Source organism: Crotalus tigris, unplaced genomic scaffold, assembly GCF_016545835.1.
Source record: "Crotalus tigris isolate CLP2741 ecotype Arizona unplaced genomic scaffold, ASM1654583v1 scf7180000017739.2905288, whole genome shotgun sequence".
NCBI lineage: Eukaryota > Metazoa > Chordata > Lepidosauria > Squamata > Viperidae > Crotalus > Crotalus tigris.
The window spans coordinates 1,421,215-1,435,022 of NW_024096605.1; positions in this window are offsets into that span (position 1 = coordinate 1,421,215).

Below are 13,808 nucleotides of genomic sequence, written 5' to 3' on the forward strand. Positions count from 1 at the left end.
ATAGACTGAAGAAGTTAGCAGTATTATAAAACTTTTCTTCAAAATCAGAAAAGCTGTGGACTACTATATAAACTCAGTTGCATTTTTAAAAAAAACACTTATTGTACAGCATAAGGAAGATGACCTTGATGGAGATATATAACTTCCATTAGGAAATAATGAGGGAGAAAATTATTTTAAATTCACAACAATTAGAAAGTTTGCAGAAGAGACTCAGGCAGACACTTAAGAAGGGGAAAGAAACACAGAACAATCAGACATGCAGGATTTTGTTATTATAGCCACCCTCAATATAAAATAGTTTTAGCTTTCCTGTAGAGTTGACTCCTGGTCTGATCTACCAGATACTAATTCTGCCCTACATTAACGAACCATTTAATGTCCATGATTTCAGAAGCATCTCTACCAATCCTTATACTACATGATTTTCTCCTGGAGTACTTTGGGGACAGTACCACCACATACTGATGGCTAATCTCATTCTCATCCTATTCTGGCACTTACGAAGTTACCTAATTGGGTAATGGAACATCTGAAAGCAAAAAAACAAGCTCAGAGAGCACCACTCAAGCCCATTCCCAGGCCGCTATTGAAGTGCTTCCCCTCTGAGCTACTACAAAACGTATTCTTCCTGATGTTGGTTTAGAGGTTTGCGCCACTGCCTGTTTCATATCACTACAGTTCCCTCTTTTACCCATCTTTGGGTTGTCCTTGAACTGTTGCCAGTGTAACAGAATAATATTGGTTGCACATCTAAAGAGCACTGAAGCCTGTCTCACTCAAGGACCGGGGATAAAATGAAGGCAAAGTCATAGGGATGTGGGTGGGGGGGGGGGAAATTGCCAGGTCATGTTTGTATAACAGTCCAGTGTTAGCAAGAAAGCCTCAGGTAAATATTACCTTCCTTATATATTAATAGTCCATTTGTGGAGTGAATGTACGGAGACATCTTGATCATCAAACCAGCATGGTTTCAAGAGGACTGTTAGCATTTTCACTAACTGGATGTACACTGGGTAAAAGTATTTGAATTTTCTTTCCTGATCTGAGTAAGACAGACTAGCTGTTTCCCTGAAAGTAAGACAGTCAGGATATCTGTGATATTTTTGTTTGTGTTTTGGAATTAGCTCTTTGCACCTGACTACAACAACAACAACAATAATAATCAACTTTCTTTTGTCCCAAATGTTGCCCTTCTTTTCTGTAATTACTTTTCAGTGGGATTTGTGTCTAGTTAGTACAGTATCTCAACAGATTCCATTCACAGTTCTTCAGAAATGTTTTTTGTAAAGCATTCACAGCCTTAAGAATGTACGATTAACAAAAGAAAGGTTTTCTTTGGCACAAAATCCATATTCTTTATTTTTTTTAAAAAAAATATGGAATGGGAAAACTAGCCAACAGGAAAAAAAATCAAACCCAACAAGTAGGCTGTTTATGTTAGGGCCATATGGGAGTCATTTAGGATATTGTGTCCATTTACTGTTCAATAAAACATGAAGACTTACCATAGCAACTGCAGCGAAATGAGGTATCCTACCTCTGAGATACAGGATGCAACATTTAATAGAAGAAGAGAAAAAAAAAACACTCAGCTTTGAGAGTGTAGCAAACACACAAAAATACTCTTCAGGAAGGCTTTTTTAAAAATAACAATAATGGGGAAATGATTTTGTTCTGCAAAAGTGTTGCTTTTCTCCTTAAATGCAATAATGGATAGGGGAAAGAATTAATGTGATAAACTACTCTCTGTTTTAGGCAATCTCCTGCGATGGCTTTTAAAGGGAAGTTTGTTAAATGGAATGAGTGTAACCACATTATTCCGTTGAAGTCGTGGTGACAGATTGTAAATTTATCCGTCTGTTGGTGCTTTACAACCAGAGGGAGAAGCAGATTTGGGCCCAAGCAGGAGCCAGGCTGCTTTCATATTCCAAATCTATCTCTGTATTGATCATGTCAGACAGCAGCTAGGTCTGTGCATGTCTCCTTTAACAAATTACTTGTATTCAGTTAAATTCCCATTAAAGAGAGAGCCAACCAAGGTACACACAAAGGGAGGAATATAAAGCATGAACATTAAGGCTCCTCCCCACTTTCCCTATTTGTCTTTTGAGGTAGTCCAGACAAGAGGCACAATTATGAATACTAATTCTATCTTTACTCTAAGGTTCCATTCTCAGAATCTTGCAAGTCTGAAAAGTATTTCCTTTTACTGTCTGGAAAACGAGGGAGGGTCCCTTCTGCATCGTTTCCCATGCCCTCCATCTTTCTGTAGGACCAAGATATTTTTTTACACGCCAGTTCTCCAGTCTGTGCCTTTTCCTTCTGTCCCCCAAGGTCATTCCCACACTACATCACACCATTTTACTAGTCAGAAAAACGTGATAAAAGATAGGATGACCTCCTATAATTTTGTTAACTGGATCTCCTTCCATACTTCACAAAAAGAAATCTTTTAAAAAGGATGGAAACATAACTTTGCTTACTAATGCTCTTGTGTGAAAATACTGTATGACCCCACTCCCAATAAGTGAACAAATGGAAGAAATACCATGAGTAGGGGGTGTCTGTAGGTTGTGGTTAAAAGGAGGGGAGCATGACAATATGATTGTAGCTGCTGCCTGTTTTTTTTAAGTGCATTGCATAGAACAAACTCTAGAGTATTGCAGAAGCCCAACCTATTCCTCTGAAAGCTTGATGAACTTTCTGCTTAAAGAAGTACCCATTTCACAGAAATGCAGCTATGGGAAGAGAATTTCTCACCAAAGTACAAACACATATCTCATATAGAATGGCACTAGCAATAGCACTTAGACTTATATACCGCTCCATAGTGCTTTACAGCCCTCTCTAAGCAGTTTACAGAGTCAGCATATTACCCCCAACAATCTGGGTCCTCATTTTACGCACCTTGGAAGGATGGAAGGCTGAGTCAACCTTGAGCCAGTCAGGATTGAACTCCTGGCTGTGGGCAAAGTTAGCCTGCAATACTGCATTCTAACCATTGCGTCACCATGCAGTTGAGAACATGGACTCAGTTCCCAGAGGTTCTCTTCATAGGTAGGCTATGGACCAGATATAAAAATCATAAGCAAAACCTCCAAATGACATGCCACGATGAAAAGTTTGCTCCATTGCAAATTCACCTGGTTTGTGAAAACAGAAGGGAGAATTCCAAGAAAGGTAAATGGGAAAATACAATTCCCATTCAGAATTCATTGGAGGGGGAAGTTTCTATTGCCTTTTCAGATTTAAAAATAGAAATAAAAAATTGCTTACTCACAGTAGTCCAAGGCCTCTCGTATAGGATAAATCTTCCTCCACCACCAAATTATTTCCTGCATGGTATCCTACTTTCTATCTCTATTTAGCCACAGTTATGTACATAAAAAGCTTAAGCTTAGAATAACCAACAGCCCCTCTCTTGGGACCATCTTTGCTAACTAACCATAGTATTGGTTCCAAAGCCTCAGGAAAATTCTACACAAATGTCAGAGAGTCCGGCCCCATACAAGAGCGAACACCTACCCTGTGAATTCTGAGGTCCAGTTGGGCTTGGATCTAACAGATGTACAGAGGCCCACCCTGCTTTCTGCTGCTCACTGAATCTCTACACTACTTTTTCCTAAATCTCCAGCCTTTTCAGCCCTTGTGCTTATTTTTCCCAGGCTGGTATCTATCCAGCCCTGTCCCCTGCCCATTCTGTTAATTTACAAAGTGAATGCATAGGAAAGCCTGTTTCTGGCACCTCCATTAGTTGATTCCAGAAGCTGGGAAACACTCCTGGAAGTGCAGGATGGGAGGTCCAGGGAGAGGCAAAGAATTAGTTCTCAGAACATCTTGGAAAGGCTCTTTGCTCTAAACCTCATCGAAATAAAGCATAAACATAGAAGCTTTGTTAAAGCTATATAGGCTTTGGATTTTAAAGAGTACGAATAACTGGCTGGATATGTATAGTTTCATTCCTGCAGTGGATTTTACAGTACAGGTAGTCCTTGACTTACAAAAGTTTACTTAGTGACTGTTAACAACAGCACTGAAAAAAGTGATGCATGACCGTTTTTCAAACTTTCAACCTTTGTAGGTTCATATGTATGACTGCTGCTGTGTCCCAAGGTCACGTGATCACCTTTCGCAGCCTTCCAACAAGCAAAATCAATGGGAGAAGCCAGATTCAGTTAACAAACGGGTTACTAACTTATTGATTGGTTCACTTAACAACTGGGCAAGAAAATTTGTAAAACGGGACAAAACTCACTTAACAAATGTCTCACTTAACAATAGAAATTTTGGGCTCAATTGTGACCAAAAGTCGAGGACCCCTTGTACTTGAATGAGTGTTATAAGTATTGGGGAAAAAATATCTGAAAAGATGGTTTCCTTTAATAAAGTGTTGGGTGAAGGCCAGCTGTGGGATTCAGCCGGTTTGCACCAGTTCAGTAGAACCGGTAGCTAAGTTTTTGCCCTAACCCTTTTTCGCAAGGCCCAGAATGGCCCACCAGATGTGCGTGAACTTCAGGAAGCAGCATCCACGCAGAGAACTGGTTGTTCACATATCTGAATCCCACCACTGGTGAAAGCTCATTATTGTTTGCAAGATCCGTTTGGGATTAACTCTTATTTGGGAATGTTGTCAGTTTCTCTGAGAAGTTGGAGAAAACAAGGTTGTGGTGGTCTTGTCCTGGGAGATGAAGAGCACAAATCTTCCTCCCACATTTCTGAGTGTTTTTGTTTTCAGTCTCAGTATGCAACATCAGTTTTAAACTCCTGCCTCTTATTGGTCCTTTACCTCACTTCTCCATGTATAGAGTGTCCTTCTGTTTCCCCACCCCCACTTTTCCTCCCCCAAACTGAATCTCATCCACTTGGACAAGTATTTCTTTTAGCAACTGCTTGTGGAGAACTATTTTCTTCCTTCTTTAGCTACAGTATTTGGCTAGCATTCTGTCAGATACTGGCAAAATCTAAAGAAGCCATGAGGAGGGAAAGCAAGAAAATGAATTAGAGAGGAAGCCCTGTATTAAAAAAAAATGATTTTTTTACAGAAGTATAGCAAAGCAAAACAAGAATCCATCCTTATTTTTGGCTGCTTTCCTTCACACCCACATCACTTTCATTGGTCTGATGGAAGTTCTTTGGAGACTTAGTGAGATTGGAACTGGTTGAAAATGTCATGCTTTTGGCATTCAGAGTGTCATGCAAACAGAAGAAAACTAATGTACATTTGCCACCTATTTTCCCCTAAATAAATACTGGATTAGCAGCTAGTATTTTTTTTCCCAGGCCAAATGGAGAAATTAATCTCAAATGAGTCTCTGGTAATAAGAGACAATAGAAGTATTGTAAAAATAAATAAATGCAGCAACTTATTATCTGGATGGCAAACATGAATGTAAAATTTAGCTTGATTCACGCTAACATTATCTAGAATCCTTCTTTTAGATCTATTCTATCAGGTCAAATCACTCCCATAAAGTTCAATAGATTAGGGGTCCCCAACACCCGGTCCATGGACCAGCACCGGGCCACGGCATGTCAGAAACCGGTCCGTACAAACAAGCAAAGCCCCATCTGCAGGATGCAAGCATAGGCGAAACCACACCCCCTCCGGTCCACAGAAAAATGTTTCCCCATGAAACCGGTCCCTTGTGTCCAAAAGGATGGGGGCCACTGCAATAGATGATGGATAGAGAGATATTTCAATTTTGTTTGCCTCTATCTGTGTACGTCATCTTCTACAAATTTCTAAGCTTTCCTAGTGGAAACTCTTTTTCCCTTTCTGATCTAAGTAATAATAATTTCTTACTAGGCTGTTTGAAATGATCATAGCTCTGAAAGTAGAGGACCTCTATATTTGTCTTTCATCAAACTCTTTGTATCATGTTCAACTTCATATCAATGTATCAGATTAATCATGTATATTAATTACAACACTAGCACTTTCTTATCTATGATAAAAGTCCGTTCTTTGTGTAAGGATTCATTGCAAAATAACATTTCTTCACAACAGAAGTAATTTAAATTGAAGTAAGACCCCTAATACCACCATCTGTACAAATAAATTACTTTCTGAGTAATTAAATATGCATATCTGAGCTTCACACTATTACTGCGGAATCAGATTTTATTGAGGCAATATGCTTATAAATCCCTTAGGTATTAAAGATGAAAAATCATTGATGTTTTGTATTCATACTGCCATGAATTAGATGTCTGTGTGTCTAGTTGTCTGTCTATAAGAATATGTGAGTGCTATATTTTGATTGTTGCATTTTTTATCATGTATTTGATTAACTTTTCTTGATTAACTATTATTTGCCAGCAAACAACAAATACGATCATGCTATTTATAACTGTGACATTTCATGATGGTGTAAGACTGAATGAGCTAGCATCGTATGCGTCTGAATTTATAACAGCAACATACCTACTTGGGTATGGCAAGTTCTTCAAATGCAGACAATGCTGTGAAACTAGTATCCGTTACACCAGAGAAATTCATTACTGCAGGACTCATCCCTCCATGAAATACAAGTATGGAGAGAGACACTTAGATTTGTGGTTGCAGTTTTTTATTAGATTATCAGAGTTTGTAGTCCATAACAAATACAAGATCAGAAAGGAACAACGTAATTGGAAAATGACTGAACTCTAATTCCACTTATCATGAGTGTGGCAGTAGAGTGAGCCATTATCTGAACAGGCTCATCCTTGGTTCTGCCATCTGCAGCTTTTGGTATCCTACTCTTATGAAAGAGAACCCAATATTTTTTTTTCCCTTTTGATTTCACACGATGGTCAAAGTTATTTCAGGAAGCTTTCAGCACCCATTGATTTTGCAATATTTTCTTTCCGAATGTGCAAACTCTAGCTATCAATGGGAGATAATTTCTTTCCAAAGAGCTGGCAAAGAAATCAATGAGGTTTCACTGGGTTACCTGAATTTCCTCTCTCTGATTTGAAAACAGGAAGAGCAGACAGAAAAGAAAAAAGGAGCATGTGCTATGTATGTTTTTGGCCCCGGAAGACTGTTTTGAAGGAAATGTACTTTAAAGTGGAGGTGAGTTAGCACAGCCATAAGATCGTTGTTATATTTCATTATTCTGCCACATCCAAAACAGAGAGGATTACAAATATCACGAGAAAATCAGAAAAAAAAAATGAAACATTGAGTATCTGTTCCCCAGTTTGCTGTGGACAGATTTCTATGGCACGTCTTATGAATTACAGCCTGTAGTTTCTGAATACAGATAGTCCTTCACTTACAACAGTTCATTTAGTGACCACTCAAAGTTACAACAGCACTGAAAAAGCGATTTATGACAATTTTTCACACTTATGACCATTGTAGCATCCCTATGGTCACGTGATCAAAATTCAGACGCTTGGCAACTGACTCATATTTATAACGACTGCCGTGTCCCGAGGTCATGTGATCACCTTTTGCGACCTTCTGACAAGCAAAGTCAATGGGGAAACCAGATTCACTTAACAACTGTGTTGCTAATGTAAAAACTGCAGTGATCTACTTAACAAGGGTGGCAAGAAGAAGTCATAAAATGGGTCAAAACTCACTTAACAACTGTCCCACTTAGCAACTTAGAAATTTTGGGCTTAATTGTGATTGTAAGTCGAGGACTGCCCGTAGTCAGAGAATGGCTTCCTTTGAGGTGGATTTGTTTGTTTTGTGGGAAGGAGTCGCTTTCAATTAAACATCCGGTCCCTATTATGAAGTAGGAAATACTTGTGAGCGTGGAACTGAACTCTCAGAAAATCATAATTTTATTTATTTGTTTGTATCCCGCCTTTATTATTTTTTACAAATAACTCAAAAAGGCAAACATATACAAACACCTTCCTTCTTCTGTTTTCCCCTCAGCAGCAACCCTGTGAGGTGGGATGGACTGAGATAATCGGTAATGGCTAAGCATAGCCTTGATGCGACTCAAAATTATTGATTGCCAGCCTGTACTTGTCATTCTGAGCACTGTCACAAAGCTGTGACATCTTACCGAATATGGGAACTTCCTTATGAGGCAGCCAGCTTAAGAATGGGCTGTATTTGTCTTTGGAGAGCTCCCAAATAGATGGAGCAAATGCGGTCTGTGCTTTCCTGAGGCACTTGAAAATTCTAATATATGACTATACAAAGAAGAAGAAGAAGAAACTGCCAAAAAGTAATGTATTTGTGGGGTGGGGGGAGGAGGAGGAAGAGGAGGAGGGAGGAAGATAAAAATAGTCTGCTTTCAGTTTTGTTATCTAGCAATAACATGCCTAGAAATTTTATCAGGAGGAATGGATATTAAGTCTCCACTTGCCACTTCCAACCATTAAGGGATCATTTTGTTCAGGGGCTTTTGAGAACTGTGAGTGGTATATTCCATCTGGAATTTCTTCCTCTCCATCTAGCTTTCATCTACTTAGACAAAATCGAGGAAAGAAAGATTTTGCCCAAAAAAGCTTTTTGCAGGTTGCCATATCTTTAAAGCTTTAAAAGCTTCCCCCCCCCACTTTTGTATTTCTTTTCCACCAGCCACCCCTCGCTAGATACTAGAAATTGCTTATTTTTCTTATTTTGTTTTTCCTCTAGAGAAACAGCATCATTTGAAAAAAAAAAATTGGTAGCTGCAATTCATTGTGATACATTATCTCAGGGCAAATCAATATATGAAGACTTTTATAAAACAGGTGGGGGAGAGAATAGAAGAAAAAAATACCAGATAAATTCAGCTTTTCTCTGGTCCAAAGAACCAAGGGTTTCCTTTTAAAATATAAAAATGTCTCCCCTCCCCCTGTCCATGTCATCTGCTAACTTCATATTGATGGGGAAAAGGATTATTCCCTCCATCTCCCTCAGTAATCCAGTTTTTACTTTTAAAAGACAGTTATTATCACTAAATTGCAAATCTGAGGCCTTCACAGGTACGTCTGCACTTTAGCCAGGAAAAGCAATCTGTGTAACTTGATTTCCATTAAAAAAAAAAATCCAAGCAGAAGTCAGGGGGAAAAAATGTTTTATTTAATTAGTTTTGCCTTTAAGAAGCAGAATTGGCAAATAGCAGCAGAACTGGCAGCTGTCAGTCAAACACCAGCCGGAAGGGCCAGCTGGTCTGAGCATGTGCAGTGTCTTCATTAAGCAAGCCCAACCCTCCCTGCAGCCTTCTGATCCAGGAATGTAAAGGAAGGCCTTGCACAGTGATGTCACTGTGGGTGGGGCTTGTCATAACTCATCTTGATTTGCTAGTGACATCGCAGTCCTTTAAAATAAGGTACATTCTTGTTTCCTTCTTGCATTTGCTGCTATTTATTTTTCCTGCCTGCAAGTTGTCACATTTTGCAAATAGCACAAGGCCATTTAATATAAGGGGTGGGGGGGAGGTTTGAAACAAGCAGTGTAGAATGAAAATGAAGTACTCTACTAGCTATAGGCCTGTGGTGATAAAAACCACTGCTTTTTATTTCCATTTTCCTTGATCATTTCAGATGTGACCTTCTCACCTTTGAAAAAGAGGGCACTAAATTTGATCTTCTCTATTCTCTCCAATTCAGAAAGGTTAAACTATTTGAAGATTGTCCTCAGTTAGATGTTTGCCCCATCTTTTTCTTTTTTTCTTAACAGAATAACAGAGTTATTCTGAAAAGGAAGCAAATGGGAGAAAAATTGCTCAGAACCACGAGGATTAGATTTATTATGTCTACTGAAATCAATTGTTTCTGAATGCTCTGCGTGTATTAAAATAAATGCAAAATAAAGTAAAATAAAATAAAATCCCTCCAGGATTTACAGAATATGATGTATTGGGGGAGGGGGGGGGTTAGGAGTTTTACTTTTGGTTTACTTGTCCTGGTGTAGTATAACATATTATTAAAAAATAGTTTCTAAGGGATCCAATTTCTCCATTGGAAATGCTACTGAGCTTCGGTAATGCATGAAGTGATGCTCAGATGTGCATGTTGAAAACAGACATTACAGATGAAACACCCTGATCAGAGACTTTGAATCACTGACATCGCATCAAGTAAAATGAATGTTTAATTGAGACAGCTTCTCTGCACTGCTGTGAATCAGCCAGTGAGAATTTAAGAGCGCCGAGAAGTCACCGAGACTTGGATACATGTGTGCATTCACCTTTATGAATTAAACTCTTTCTGCCTTCCAGGTTTCTATTTCTATTTCGTGTAAAAAAAATTAAATAAATAAATAAAATGAAGGATTCGAAACGAGATGGACTACCAAAAGCTCAAGGGCTGACTTTGGCTAATGCTATCACCCTTCGTCCCATAGCTGACAAGTTTAGTGACGGGCAGCCACAGTTGCCTTTCCTGAATATGGCAACAGAGTAATTTAGAGACTCAAATGGTGGGAAAGGGCCATTAGGCCATGGGGGTCTAACCTCCTGCTCAGGGCAGGAATCCAAATTAAAGTATCCCTGACAGATGGCTGTCTAGCATCTGCCTGAATGAACCCAATGAATGAGAACTTACCACTTCTGGGATAATTGGATACACCGCTGAACTGCTCTTCCTATTAGGAACTGTTTTTCTTGTAATATCCAGTTGAATCTGCTTTCCTGTAGGTTAAATCTATTATCTTTTGTTCTGCACTCCGGAATGATAATGAACTGTCTATTACATCCTTTCTAGTATTTGAAGAAAACGATCATACCTTCTTTCGGCCTTCTCTTTTCAAGGTGAAATATACCCAATGCCTTGAAATTTATCCTTTACAGAATTTGCTTCCTACTGCCCCGATCATCTTTACTGCCCTTCTTTAAACCTGTTCCAGTTCATTTGAATCCTTAATTTGGAAAGCTTGCCTCCACTCATGTAACTTAAAATTGCACTTACCTTTTCTCAGGGACACTGCACGCTGTTGGATGGAAAGAGTGATCCAGCATTTATCCAAGATATTTTTATGCAAGCACTGTTGCAAGCCAGGATTTCCTCTTTTTATGAGCACAAATTTGATTTTCATGTCCTAAATGTATGATTTTACACCTGTTCCCATTATATTCATATTGTTCTTTTCAAGCAGTTTCTCTAACCCAGTGTTTCTCAACCTTGACAATTTTAAGGCATGTGGACTTCAACTCCCAGAATTCCACAGCCAGCAATGCTGGCTGTGGAATTCTGGGAGTTGAAGTCCACATGCCTTAAAATTGTCAAGGTTGAGAAACACTGCTCTAACCTTACAAGATCATTTTTTTATTTTACTTCCAATCTTACTAGTTTTGCATCATCTACAGATTTGATCAACAATGTTTCACTTTTCCCTAAAGAATACAAAGGTCCAGGACTAAAACTAGAGGCACACCCACTTCATAGTAAATTCCAGTTAAGGAGGAGCCTTTGATAAACCAATCATATGCTTTAAGCATGATTTTCAAGTGAATTGTATATCCATCTTACTGTCATGGCATAGGGATCATACTTAATTAGTTTGCTATTCAAAATGTAGGGAAGGGCTTTGTCAAATGCTTTACCAAACTCAAGATGATGGCGACTACCCACCTACCTATCTTGGATTCTTTTTCCAAGTTTTTTTTTCTTGTTACAGAATCTTATTTATCATGCTCTAAATTTATTAAAAACCACTTTTTTGAAATTCAGGATATATGTTCAAATATGAGCAGCTTAATTTTCCTCAAGATCAAGAATTCCATCATTATATGGTCACTGTACCTCAAGCTGAATATGAGCTACTAGTGTGATGAAGTTGAAAAAAAAAAAAAAGCAAGCATACTCCTAGGCTGCATCAAGTCAGACCATACTTAGACTATTACATCCAATTCTTGGCACATTTTAGAAAGGACACTTATGCACTTTTCTGTGTGCTTCATCTTAGCTTGGCGCACCTAGAGGGGAAGAATACTCATGTGAGAATGCTATTTGTTGATTTTAGTCGGCATTCAACACAATCATTCCTCAGCATCTGGTGAACAGACTGGGCCTATTAGGTTTTAAAACTCCTTTATGTAATAGAATAATTGATTTCCAGTTTGTGAGAGTTGGAAAGAAAGTTTCCAACTCCATCTTCTTGAATATGGGTTCCCCACAGGGCTGTGTCCTGAGTCCACTACTGTTCACCTTGATGACTCATGACTGCTGTGCCAAATCTACTACGAATCATATTTTGAAAGTATGCAGACGACACGGCATCGTGGGTCTTATCCGGGATGACAATGAAAATGCTTATAGGGAAGAGGTGAAGGCTCTGGTGGACTGGTACAATAAAAGTAACCTGGTTCTAAATGTTGATAAAACAAAGGAGATCACTGTAGATTTCAGAAAGAGCCTGCATAGTCATACTTCATTCAGTATCAAGGATGAAGTGGTCAACACTATTAAGTATCTGGGGGTGCAGATGACTAACAATCTGAATTGGTCTCTCCACATATCATCCTTAGTGAATCATGTAAACCAGTGTCTGCATTTCCTGCATTGGATGAGGAGAGCACATCTTTCTCCTTCTGTCCTGGCCACTTTTTGTGGAGGCACGATTGAGAGCATTTTAACAGACTGAATCACTGTCTGGTTTGGTGGCAGCAGGGCCTCAGATAGAAAGTCCATATAGAGATTGGTAACGACAGCCAAGAAGATCATAGGAAGCTCGCTTCCTGGTATTCAGAATGCTGCTTGTAAGCGCTATGGGCTTAGAGCTCAAAGCATTGTTAGAGACCCCACACATCTACTTTATGATCTGTTTCTGTTGCTCCCCTCTGGGAGGAGATTTCAAAGTATTTCTAGCAGGACTACCCAATTCTGTAATATTTTTGTTCCCTATGTCCTCCGTCTAGTAAACTTGCAAGAATAGTTTCTCTCGCCATGCACATGTTTACATAATCCAAACTAGACTATGTTGTCTCTCTGTGTCATATAATATATGTGGGTATGTGCATAATTCTGTATTTATTTATTTTTGTCATATTTATGTAGTGTATATTGGAGGTGGTGAGCCTTTGAGGGCTGTATGCAATGAAATTTCATTTTAATGTATGCTGATCATTGTACATTCAAAGTGACAATAAAGTTATTCTATTCTATTCTATTCTATTCTATTCTATTCTATTCTATTCTATTCTATTCTATTCTATTCTATTCTATTCTAAACTAAACTAAACATCAATAATCAAAGTGATAAGGAGCTTGGAGAAGGGGTTGGATATGTTTATCCTTGAGAAGAGCAGCCTGTAGGGAGATTTGATTGGCCTGAAAGAGCAGCATTGTAGAAGATGTAGCTGATAGGCTCAGTGTTATTTTGCAAGGCAACAAGAAACAATGGTTTCAAATGACAAGGAAGCAGAAAGAATTTCATAATGGTAAGCTGTTTAACTTGAAATAGTAGCTTGAGGAAGTGACAGACACTTCTTTGCTGGAGCTGTTTAAACAGAGGGTAGAGGGCCATGTGTCGGGGTACTACAGTAGTGGATTCCTATACTTAGGCAGCAGGTTGGACTAAATGATCTCCAAGGAACTTTCTAAACCTTCAGGAAACCTGAATTTCCTAGAAGGTCCATGCTTGGCAAAGTTTGTCTCCCAAGAGATTAAAATATTGTTTCATATTGCTTTGAAAGATCCATAATTTCCTTTTGGAAAGTCTCATCCATATGTTCTCCTTGTCTGGTGGGGGGTTGTAGACACTTACACAAGTATTGCCTTTATTTGTTTTTCAATCTTTTTTTTTTTTTTTTAGCCCAGATGCCATCTAACAACCAAATTCATTCACTTGGATTTCTGTAGAGGTAATGCAGGTCCTTTTGTCTTTCTATTTTTTCTGTTTCTTTGGAATAAGCCACATCCTTTAGACC